The following is a 13235-nucleotide window of genomic DNA, read 5'->3' as shown; positions in this document are numbered from 1 at the left end:
CCATTTAAAAGACCCCCAAATGTAAGACTCCCGCCATTGAGATGTCTTGAAGGGGGGTAGGCGGGAGGGGGGGGGGGGGGGTACTTGTAATTATAACACCAGATTTGGGTCCTTGAACACAAGGAGAGAATAGCCCTTTGGTCAACTTCTGAGGCTACGAAAAACACACCAAAATCAGTTTCTTCGGCGTCAAGTGAAAAATAGAGGTTGGGTCAGAGCAGACATACACCAGCAGTAAACAGTCTACGAAAGAGTGCGGAACGACCACCAGTCGCCAGAAAGTGTGATTTACAAAGCTCAAGCAGAACTGCTAGAAACCCAGCAAACACACAACGTAAATACGACGTTGCGAAAATGTGAATTTTTCGTGTCATTAGCAACGTTGCGAACTTTACGTGAAATTTACGTTGAGCCAACCAAAAAACGCAACGTAAAACCAACGTTGTGTCATTGTGAGATTTGGGTGTTCTTTCGACGTTGTAATACAACGTAAAATTTACGTGAATTTCACGTTGCATTTTGGTGTCTTACAAATGTTGCGAAGATTACGTGAAATTTACGTGGATCCAACCAAAAAACACAACGTGAAAGCAACGTTGCGTTACAGTTGTGTTTTTTTGTTTTTTACACGTTGGTACATAACGTAAATTTCACGTGGATTCCACCTTAAAAAGCAACGTAAAATGGTCGTTGTATTATTGTGATTTTCTGGTGTTCGAACAACGTTGGTATACTCACGTGATTTTCACGTGAAATTCACGTGATTTAAAAACAAAAGTTAGTTTGATACAACAAACGTTCCTACAACGTAGTTTCAATGTAAACACACAACGTTGGGGTTTGATTGATCGCCAACGTGCCCTCAACGTGAAATCCACAACGAATCCTACGTCAGTCATTACCAATTTTTCACCTGCACGGTTTCGTATCGTTTATCAAAGAAATGTACCTTTGAAAATTACGTAAGGTGAACAGATTTTCAAATACAGGAGATAGATATGTGCGAAACTATCACCGAATAACAAATGACTACGTTATGAAATTAAGCGCCGATGTACCGCGCAATGTATTTAATTGCTTTGGCGTTCCAAATGCGTCCGGTTACATTTTCTGGCATCATTAATGCATCAACGAGAATTGAAAAGTAATGCTAAAAATATAATTGTGTACGTTTAAAGTTGATCTACTGTGCTCATCAAACCTCTTGTTGTATTTTGTAAATTGGCGAGAGGGGGGCAGAATACATGAACCTAATCTCTGTGATTGTCTATACGTGCGGGCGTGTGTGTGTGTGTGCGTGTGCGTGTGTGTGTGTGTGTGTGTGTGTGTGTGTGTGTGTGTGTGTGTGTGTGTGTGTGTGTGTGTGATTACACGTGTTAGTGTGTGTGTGTGTGTGTGTGTGTGTACACATGTTAGTGTGTGTGTGTGTATGTGTGTGACATCAGTTTGTGTATGTGTGTGTGTCATATCAGTTTGTGTATGTGTGTTTGTGGGTGGCTGTGTGTGTATGTGTGTGTGTGTTTGTGTCCCTCGGCGCGTGACAATATATCTGCCAATAAGTTGAACTAAAACAGGGTTCAAGTGGGAATTACACCTGAAAAAGCAGGAAGGGAGCAGAATACATGTTATGAACTCCGTTATTTATTGTTTGAAATGTTATAACCTGGGAGAAGTCACCCTCGCACCCCGTCCTTAGTTTCTCTTGACCTACCTTTGAAGTATTCTTGAGGACATGACTAGACTACCCGATTGCGCCCATTGCACGGCATAATTAGAGAGCGCCGTTCCACCCGGCCGATTCCGCTATAGACGTCACGCGTCCAAGGGAGGTGATTTTCGAGCCAGCTGCATTGACTCGGCCAAGAACGCAAACTTTCTTCGATTAAAGGCATTGTAGCATGTCTAAAATCATGGGACTTGTGTTATCAAGCTTTTAAAATCACCAAGTAACTTTTAAGAATAGTTTCAGTTACATGCGAACTCATTCTGCTGAACGGATTTTGAGAGCCAGTACCCAACAGCCTTTAAATGCACCTCTTTCCTTTTTATATTTAGTCAAGTTTTGACTAAATATTTTAACATCGAGGGGGAATCGAAACGAGGGTCGTGGTGTATGTGCGTGTGTGTGTGCGTGTGTGTGTGTGCGTGTGTGTGTGTGTGTGTGTGTGTGTGTGTGTGTGTGTGTGTCTGTGTGTGTGTGTAGAGCGATTCAGACTAAACTACTGGACCGATCTTTATGAAATTTGACATGAGAGTTCCTGGGTATGAAATCCCCGAACGTTTTTTTCATTTTTTTGATAAATGTCTTTGATGACGTCATATCCGGCTTTTCGTGAAAGTTGAGGCGGCACTGTCACGCCCTCATTTTTCAACCAAATTGGTTGAAATTTTGGTCAAGTAATCTTCGACAAAGCCCGGACTTCGGTATTGCATTTCAGCTTGGTGGCTTAAAAATTAATTAATGACTTTGGTCATTAAAAATCTGAAAATTGTAAAAAAAAAATAAAAATTTATTAAACGATCCAAATTTACGTTTATCTTATTCTCCATCATTTGCTGATTCCAAAAACATATAAATATGTTATATTCGGATTAAAAACAAGCTCTGAAAATTAAATATATAAAAATTATTATCAAAATTAAATTGTCCAAATCAATTTAAAAACACTTTCATCTTATTCCTTGTCGGTTCCTGATTCCAAAAACATATAGATATGATATGTTTGGATTAAAAACACGCTCAGAAAGTTAAAACAAAGAGAGGTACAGAAAAGCGTGCTATCCTTCTTAGCGCAACTACTACCCCGCTCTTCTTGTCAATTTCACTGCCTTTGCCATGAGCGGTGGACTGACGATGCTACGAGTATACGGTCTTGCTGAAAAATGGCATTGCCTTCAGTTTCATTCTGTGAGTTCGACAGCTACTTGACTAAATATTGTATTTTCGCCTTACGCGACTTGTTTCATGTTCTTTTATGGTTTGCCGATTTTGTTAACATTTTTGCATTCATAATGAAGATTTTATGGTGACTGTACAGAAATGTACGTCCTCTAGTTTCTAACCTTCCAAAAATTGGGGCTGGGGGTCGGGGGGGAGAGAGAGAGAGAGAGAGAGAGAGAGAGAGAGAGAGAGAGAGAGAGAGAGAGACAGACAGACAGAGAGACAGACAGACAGAGAGACAGACAGACAGACAGACAGAGACAGAGAGGGAGAGAGAGAGAGATAGAGAGAGACAGAGAGGGAGACAGAGGGGAGAGAGGGAGACAGAGAGTCAGAGAGAGACAGAGAGAGACAACGTCGAAACTTTGTCAATCATTTCGGTTTTTTCACCTGCATTTTTAGTTTCGTAATATTCTATTCAATTAATGTTCGGTCAAACATAGAGGTTCACTAATTGTGTAAGACGAAAAGAGTATAACATAAATGCATATTGTTTCAAGGAATTTGCTGAGTTAAATGGATTTGCGAGTGCGAAACTTTCCCTCCCAAAAAAAGACGCGTTACTAACCGACAGTGTTCTCCGGTGATGGCCACGGTCGACTTTGTGTATCCCAAATTTGGTTTTCAACTTTGATGAACACTTTCAGGACTAAAATATTCATCGTAATCAACTCGAAGGTAAGTTGTTTTCAGTTGTTCCACATGAGACGTTATCACTTATTGTACTCCATGTACACATGCACAGATTACTTGATTGTCGAGACCATGATTGGAAACGGACCGGCCAAAGATGGCGGGTCTTTCCAATAGTCACAATGTCAGCCCTAACTCAGTTCAAGGGATACACATTCTTTTAGACTCAACTTTTGAGTCAGTATAGCGAAACAATGGGTCACAAGCAGTGGAACACAAAGGAAAAACACGTTTCACATAGACGGACGCAACCTTTAGAAAGCTGTTTAATCAGACTAGCTCAGTGCATGAGACTGAAAGCGGGGGCGGCCATTGATATCTCAAGTACTTAATTGGGCATTTTACGATCTTGAGGGAGGACGATGTATCCAGACAAGCTGCTTCAAGTTCAAGTGAATCTGCCCAGCGGACAGTGGTATGAGGAGAATTCAGAACTTGACACATTGGCTCATTACATACTTGACTGTCTTTTGTCGACCTGTTCTGTTACTCACTCAAGTAGGCAGCCGAGATACCCTGCCGGTGTCACGATTTCAATCTTTCGCCTGTGTACATATTTCCCCCTCGACATATACTCAAGACTGAAATGTTGTTTCCTGGTAAAATTAAGAAGTGAAATTATTTAAGGACGAAAAGCATGTCAGTTTCTTGCATGTGAAGAAAATTGGTGGTAAAATTTAATAGATTTCAACCCCAAAATCTAATTCTTCGAAAACGTGTACTGAGTGGTTACGTCCCTTGAGTAAGAAGGAAACATTTTAGGATGAATCAAATTTCTAAGTTAAATAAAACAAATTGGTTGGACAAATTTGACCCCATGAATGTAAGGTACACAAGGTCGCTCATCAGTACTATCGTAGGGTGTTTTTTTGTTCAGTGTAGAGTTTATACTAGTTCAACGAGGCCGAGAAGCGAAATATCAACACGGCGAAAGATGAAAACGTCACACCGGGGGAGAGAGCGAGACAAAGAGGAGCTATCGGGTGGAGAATGGGGAGGTGATTCGGGGAGGGGGGTGGATTAAAGATGAACGTATCAAATTGTTATTTGTAAGGAGGAGAGAGTGAGACAAAGAGGAGCTATCGGGTGGAGAATGGGGGAGGGGATTCGGGAGGGGGGATTATAATGTGTGTGTGTGTGTGTGTGTGTGTGGTGTGTGTGTGTGTGTGGGCGGCAGGTTGGGACGGCATTTTATCAACGAACGTACGAAATAACAAAACAAAATAAAGAAAGAACAAACAAACAAAAATTAAAACCTGACACATGCAGGTTTGTGTAGTCATTCGTTAGACTGATTTTAACCTGTCTTAGACGACTACCCATAGTCTTTTCACATTCACTGATTCAATCAATCAATCAATATGAGGCTTATATCGCGCGTATTCCGTGGGTACAGTTCTAAGCGCAGGGATTTATTTATTTATTTTTGTATTTTTATTTTGTGCAATTTATATCGCGCACATATTCAAGGCGCAGGGATTTTTATCTATGCCGTGTGAGATGGAATTTTTTTTACAAAATACATCACGCATTCACATCGGCCAGCAGATCGCAGCCATTTCGGCGCATATCCTACTTTTCACGGCCTATTATTCCAAGTCACACGGGTATTTTGGTGGACATTTTTATCTATGCCAATACAATTTTGCCAGGAAAGACCCTTTTGTCAATCGTGGGATCTTTAACGTGCACACCCCATTCAAGTAATGACACACTCGGACTGTGTGTGTGTGTGTGTGTGTGTGGGTGTGTGTGGGTGTGTGTGCTACCTGACGGATTTTGATGAACATTGGTTTACATATTCTTGAGAGCATTCGCTTGTGTGGCTGTTCTCCGATATTTGATAGCGTTATTTGATGTCATATTTTCCCGTTTGTAAAAGTTGAGCCCGCACTGTCAGAGAGAAGAACACATGAATATAATATGTAGAAATCGCAAACCCGGCCAGAAGGCAGACACGGACAAAATGTAGGATGCTGATACATGTAAAATATGTGTCTGATGCGAGTATAGGCTTACTACATGTATGTTTACAAAAATCGTGAATAATATCTAGCCGAGATGAATCGCAACCTTTGTACCTCTCCCTTTATTTAAGATTTTTTCCCATTCTTCTTCGTGTTAGTTGGACGGTATTCTTTCTTTTTCTTTTTTCTTCCAGCCACAACACAGATAGCGTAATAGCGGCTGTTTTATTCATTCTTCTGTCTCGTTCCCTCATATTCGCATGTGATATTATGTCACTCCTTATGAGATTACACCCCCCAAACTTTGTTGCTAGACCTTTGTTAAGGAGAGAAGAGGCGAGGAAAACTGGTATGAAGTACAAGTCAAAAATCGCACCTTGATCTTACCTGACTCATTTACGGCACTTGGCAGTCTTTTGTCGGGCTTTTGTCGATCGTTTGTTCACTTGGATAATAAAATTACGGACATGCTCCCCCCTCCCCCCCCCCCCCTCCTCTAAACTTTGCCAAAATGGGTCCTCTTGAGACATCTCGCGTATGAGAACAAAAGAAAACCGAACGGGCAAATCATATGGACAACACATGTTGGATTTCTTTTTAGGGTACGCTCACCAGTAAAAAAAAAATGCAGCCAATGTTTTCTCGAAAAGTTGTGTTTGTGTGTGTTTGCGCGTGCGCAGGTTTTTTAATGTACTGTTTCGTTGAGAGGATCGTGGGTAGTGTTTTTCCTCTTCATTTTAAAATGTTCATTACAGACATATAAGACAAAATAAAGAAAAAGAGAGAAACATACAGCAAAAAACAAGTCGCGTAAGGCGAAAATACAACATTTAGTCAAGCTGTCGAACTCACAGAATGTCCATAGAGGGGGAATCGAGACGAGGGTCGTGATGTGTGTGTGTGTGTGTGTGTGTGTGTGTGTGTGTGTCTGTGTGTGTCTGTGTGTGTCTGTGTGTGTCTGTGCGTGTGTGTGTGTAGAGCGATTCAGACTAAACTGCTGGACCGATCTTTATGAAATTTTACATGAGAGTTCCTGGGAATGATATCCCCGGACATTTTTTTTCCTTTTTTCAATTAATACCTTTGATGACGTTATATCCGGCTTTTTGTAAAAGTTGAGGCGGCACTGTCACACCCTCATTTTTCAATCAAATTGATTGAAATTTTGGCCACGCAATCTTCGACAAAGGCCGGACTTCGGTATTGTATTTCAGCTTGGTGGCTTAAAAACTAATGAGTGAGTTTGGTCGTTAAAAATCGGAAACTTGTAATTAAAATTATTTTTTTGATCAAACGTTCCAAAAACAATTCCATCTTATTCTGCGTCATTATCTGATTCAAAAAGCATATAAATATGTTATATTTGGATTAAAAACAAGCTCTGAAAATTAAAAATATAAACATTATTATCAAAATCAAATTTCCGAAATCGATTTAAAAACAATTTCGTCTTATTCCTTGTCGGTTCCTGATTCAAAAAAACATATAGATATGATATGTTTGGATTAAAAACACGCTCACAAAGTTAAAACGAAAAATATAATATATGTATTCTTAAACGGATTTTTGTTTTGATGTACATTTTTCATTCAATTTTCTTTTCATGTTTGCTTGCTCTTCATTTAAACTGTACAATAGCCGCCATTTATATGTATTTTTCTAGAAAACTGTAAACACCACTATAAGCATTATGCTTGTGTTGTTTACTCTATATGCGTTTTTTATTTGTAAATAATGCACAAACGTTGAATAAAACAGTTTAAACCAAACGAAGAGAGGTACAGAAAAGCGTGCTATGCAGCACAGCGAAACCACTATTTTTCAATCAAATTGATTGAAATTTTGGCAAAGCAATTTTCGACGAAGGCCGGACTTTCAGCTTGATGGCTTAAAAACTAATTAATGACTTTGGTCATTAAAAATCGGAAACTTGTAATTAAAATTATTTTTTTATCAAACGATCCAAAAACATTTTCATCTTATTTTTCGTCATTTTCTGATTCCAAAAACGTATACATATGTTATATTTGGATTACAAACAAGCTCTAAACATTAAAAATATAAAAATTATGATTAAAATTAATTTTCCGAAATCGATCTAAAAACAATTTCATCGTATTCCCTGTCGATTCCTGATTCCAAAAACATATACATGTAGATATGATATGTTTGGATTAAAAACACGCTCAGAAAGTTAAAACGAAGAGAGGTACAGAAAAGCGTGCTATGCAACAGAGCGCAACCACTTCCGCGCTAAACAGGGTCGTTAATTTCACCGCCCTTTGTACGAGCGGCGGACTACGGTCATTGGGAAAAAATGCAGTGCGTTCAGTTTCATTCTGTGAGCTCCACAGCTTGACTAAATGTAGTAATTTCGCCTTACGCGACTTGTTCTTTTTCCCACACACTTTGGACACGTGCGAGTACCAGCAATAGAAAATTAACAAAACACCTTCCTCCCCCTCTTAGGTGAAATGAAAGCGGACGTTTTCAGCGTGCATTCCCTTGAATTGACTGAATGGTTAATCATGCTTCCGTGATCTTGGGAGTTGTGGGTTTTTTCTGTGACATTCACAAACATAAAAATGACAGAGTCCGACTAAAGGCTTACTGGAATTTACTGTTGAGTAATAAGTGTGTCCTCTTAGGACCATGCCAGTGCATGGGGGATATCTTGGATACAGGGCGGACAGGCTTGCAAGCAATATATAACTCTGACTGTTGACCGTCGTTGTAATTTCCCACTTTGTAGTTGTCAAGGTATTTTAACATGTGGGCTTTATATTTTATAAGCTTGAAAAAGAGCATTGTTAGTAATAACGCGCGCTATTTTTAGTTAAAAAAGGGATCAACTTGGAATGTGCACCCGACATTCCAATTTGTTTTCTCCTTTCTAATAATGGGTGAATTTGTTTTATTATAACTGAATTGCTTACAACCGAAATACCTACATGCCGAAATAACTGAAATAAAAAAATAAACAAATAGACGAATAGGGAAATGATACATAAATAAGTTCATAAATGAATGAGTTAATAAATGCGTTATGGCGAAATTTAGATAACAAATTAGGAACTTTAACATTAATTTCAAATTAACTAACCAAATAACAAAATCAATAGGTAAAGTGTTGTATGGGGACATGTAACAAAATGAGGAACTTGAAAACCACCATGTAGGTGTCCGACATTTACTGGTGTCTTGTTTGCAATGATTTCAATTTGGTTCCAACATTTTGTTGTCGTCGTCGTCGCTCTTGCTGTCTTTGTTGTAGTTGTTGTTATTTGGGGGTTAAACGGGAAAAGGGGCAGAAATATGTAATTGGACTATTGAACGATCGTTTTCACACTAGGTGTCGGACTTCAAGTACAACGCGGGGTAAAAGTACTTAATGGAAATCCATGAGCTATGAGTTTAATAGATAATCGTTATTTTGAGCAATTTCCATGTCTGAACATCCCACGGATATCCGCGTGCCACCCATCATTTCCTTTTACACGACAAAGTCGTGTCGTAACAATTCCCTTCCTCCCTCCCCCTACCCCTCCCTATACACTTGATAGTCCTCAACTTCGACCTACGGCGATAGGGGGATAATTGAGACAGCACTCTAAGTAGCTTTCCAGGTTACTGAAAGACTTTGATTTTGATCACAAGTTTTGGAAACTGTGAGCCCTTTTATCCTCAGGGAGACAGACTGTGTACAACGTGGGATTTAGAGCGGGTCAAAGTTGAATCAAACTTGCCACATTCATTTCTTGCCTCATGATTAGCATATGCATCGTTCACTGCTTACTGTTGTTGTTGTTTAGAAATCAGTGCGCGCGCGCGCAAGTTTGTATGTGTGTGTTCGTGCGTGAGTGTGTGAGTGTGAGTGTGTGTGTGTGTGTGTGTGGTGTCGGTGTGTGTGTGTGGTGTCAGTGTGTGTGGTGTGCCAGTGTGTTTGTTTGAGTTCGTGCCTGTGTGTGTGTTTGTGTGTGTGTGTGTGTGTGTGTGTGTGTGTGTGTTATAGTGTCAGTTATTCTTTCTTTTGTCCCGAATCCTTGCTTTCCAGAAACCTGTGATGTCATTCTTCCTTGAAAATTTCTTCCAAAACTTGGTTGTCCAACTTTTGTCCGAGAGATGAGGTCGGAACGGTGGTATGAGAAGAATTCAGAACTTGACACCTTGATGTCATCTGACTGATTGGCTAATTACACACTTGACTGTCTTTTGTCGACCTGGATCATAAAGTTGCCGACCATGTTGATTTACCCACCCCCTTATGAACGTGAGTCTACTTGAGACATCAGCGTAGCCAACACACACCAAACCCAAAGTCGGACCGTAACAAGTTTTCATTATTTTATGTCTGCCACCCCACTCCCTCCCCCTTTTAACCCCCTCCGCCCCCACCGCTTACCCCTTCTCAGTTCACAGTTAATTGTCTGCAGCCTCAACCCCCCGTGGGTAATAAATCACTCGACTATCGTCGCCTGCTTCTGATGACCGCTCTAAATAATTTGTCAGATAGCAGTGTGCAAAAGACACCGTTGAGTGTACATGTATTACCTTTCCTATATGCTTAGGACACGTGCCTTTTCAAGTCATTGTCAATTACAAAATGTAGGTCTTACAACACAGCCACTGATTTTCAGGTGACGGTATCAATGCCGGGTCCCTGCTCTGCGACAAAAAAAAGTGTTTGCATTAATCGGAAGAAACATACTGCATAAGCGTAATTTATGCAGAGGTATGATGTTCTTAAGTTGTGAGATTTTTTAATGATCACGATGCCTTCAGTGCTTACTAAATTCTTTGATTAGATTGATTTTTTTAATGAAGTTAGAATTCTGCTGCTCTGATTAGTGAAATATTCAAAAATGCTATCATGCTATTTTGGCACCGTCATGGCTTTGTAGACTTATAATATATCTGCGTAATTGATTTCAACTCTTAGAAATCAAAAGTATAACAAATTGTATTGTGTCTCCTCTTGTCGTTAAATAATCACAACAACTGTAAAACAAATTTGCTTTGATAAAGCTCCCGTTTTTCTCTCAGAATTTTGCTCATTTTTGTTTTGTTTACATGCCCCAGACACAAAAACTACAAAACGATTCATAAAAATTCCGTTCCATGCATTCCGTCTCCTCTCAATCTAAGATCCCCCTCCCCCCCCCCCCCCCATAGATCCTCCCCCCACAGTTTGTACAGGAGCGGGGCATTTAGGAGCCTTTGCAATTTTATGACCCGTCTGAAAGAAGTGATTGACTGGACACTGTCAAGTGCTCTTAAAGAAGCGATCAGATACGTGAGAATCACAGTGTGAAATTTGACAAGAGGTTGACGGAAGTCTGGCAACCAGATGTTAAAGGGAAAAAATAACTCACTGAAAAAGTGAGATCGCACGTGTCGGACAGATGAAGGTTGGAAAAAAAGGAACCTTCTTGGCATGGATAACACTGGAAATATAACGTGGAAAACTTGTAATTATAGGTGCTGGACTTTCAAATTCAACTTGATCGCACATGTCGCCCTTAATTGTCTCTCTCACTGCTTTCTTATTACCCTTGCAAGTTGAAACCACCCATCCCTCTCTTGCTTGATGGCAACTTTAAAGTTCTCCTTTTTCCCAACCGTTTTGTCCCAGCATATAACCACTTCATGTCCCTAATTGGCACTAGTTTCTGTGAGGACGTTAAGCTTAGGTTAACCAACCAACCAACCGTTTTGATACTACCCATGTATCATGTATGTTTCTGAACATTTTGTTTTTATTTGGTATTGCTTCATTTTGCTTTTTTTCATTTACAATGTATAATCTGTGAAAAAAAAGGCCAAAACCAAATAACTTTTAGTTTCCGATGACAAAGAGTAGTGTATTTAACAAACAAAGTTTGATTGTAATGATTGCTTCCATTTTCTGTGCACCTCCCACCTCTACAACATGCATACACTTGATAGTCTTCAACTTCGACCTACGGCGATCGGTGGATAATTGAGACAGTACTAGCTCCGAGGAGCTTTCCAGGTTACCGAAAGACTTTGATTTTGATAACAATGTTGAAAAGGCTGTGAGCCCTTTTATCCTCAAGGAGAGAGACGGACACCGGCCCCTATAATGGGCTTTAATTGGAGCGTGTCAAAGTTCATTGCATCCTGATCAGCATATGAAACGTTTATCGCTTATTGTAGTTGTGTATAACTCATAGTAGTGGGAATAAGGTGACGCGCTAGTGTGAGTTTGTGTGTGAGTGTGTGTGTGTGTGTGTGTGGGATTCGTATATATATGGTGTCACTAATATCAATGTGCTGTCTTTGCTTTGTTTAGCGACCAGCATCAAAGAGGCGCATCGAGGACTGCCTGGGAGAAGAGGACCACCAGGACAAAGAATGAAATCGATTGAATATGCTGTGCTGTTGCCCTGCTAAGCTGCGTGCATTTTTAATTTCTCCGCAACATAATATGCATGTTTTTGTTATGAAATAAAATTGTTGATCGTATCTTGAGTTTATGGTGTTACATGTAATAGTCCTTATGATCTGTGACTGAGTGTGAAAGTTGGTGTGTGTGCGTGGATACATTTACCAAAACCTACATTCACTCTCAACGTTGCATTCACGTCGAAATCAAACCAAACCACAACCACAACCAAAAATTCACGTTGTGTCGACGTGTAATTCACGTCAATTTTATCAGGAAAAATGCACCAAAACACAACTTTTACGTTGTGTCAACGTAGAATTCACGTAATTTTTGAGCTAAATTTTGACCTAAAATTTACGTTCCATTCACGTGGACATTACGTAAAAATGCAACGCAATTTCAACCAAACCACAACCACAACCAAAAATTCACGTTGTGACAACGTAAAATTCACGTAATGTTTTTACGAACAATCCACCTCCACCAATAATTCACGTTGCATTCACGTTGGTGTCACGTAAAATGCAACGTTGTTTTCCAACGTTATTCCCACGTGATTTCGTCCATACAAATCTACGTAAAAAAACGTTGAAACGCAACGTAAACCCAACGTAACCCAACGTGAATATAACGTGAATACAACGTAAAATTGTTTGCTGGGAACCCACATTGGGAAATATTGGCAGACAGAGTCTGGGACATGTCTTTAAATGGACAAAACTGACTTTTCCCGCAGAAATGCCCGGGACTAATTTTCTTCATGTTTTTGCTGATAGTGTATACTTTTGTTGCTTCATTTCATAGAGATTACAAAGTTGGAAAAGCTAACTTTGGCGGTAAACACACACAATCCCCTTTTGTGGAGACAATTTTTCACGCGTTAACCTTATGTGGACGCATCGTTTACATCATGTTATGCTTTATTTTGAGTTTTAAATAATTATGTGTCGATTGAACGTTGGATTTTCACTCTTTGACCCATGAGACGTCAGAGTACGACAAAAATATCATATTTCTGCGGCCAGCCGAGACTACAAAGGAGTACATGTTTGTGTGCGTTCAATCGTATAAAGTAAAAAATATTCGAACTGATATCTATCGATACATTAATGTTATTTATTTGTTTGCCCAAAATATGTCAATTTACACAGATCGAGACAGTCAGAATTCACCTTCACCGCTAGCAGGGTCTCGGATGAACAATGACTGTCTCGGTCTGTGTAAA

At 39.8% G+C, this 13235-nt stretch overlaps 1 long non-coding RNA gene across 1 annotated transcript; it reads left to right on the top strand.

The window, feature by feature from the left end:
- The first annotated feature begins 3377 nt into the window (after positions 1 to 3377).
- LOC138976460 (uncharacterized) lies at positions 3378 to 12087 on the top strand. Its single transcript, XR_011459019.1, has 2 exons — positions 3378 to 3619; positions 11915 to 12087. It is a non-coding gene; the product is annotated as an uncharacterized lncRNA (long non-coding RNA).
- Positions 12088 to 13235: the final 1148 nt, after the last annotated feature.

Source organism: Littorina saxatilis, linkage group LG1 (genome assembly GCF_037325665.1).
Source record: "Littorina saxatilis isolate snail1 linkage group LG1, US_GU_Lsax_2.0, whole genome shotgun sequence".
In the NCBI taxonomy this organism is placed as follows: Eukaryota; Metazoa; Mollusca; class Gastropoda; order Littorinimorpha; family Littorinidae; genus Littorina; species Littorina saxatilis.
The sequence above is the reverse complement of the archived record's forward strand: the minus strand, read 5'-3'. Positions and strand labels throughout refer to the sequence as shown.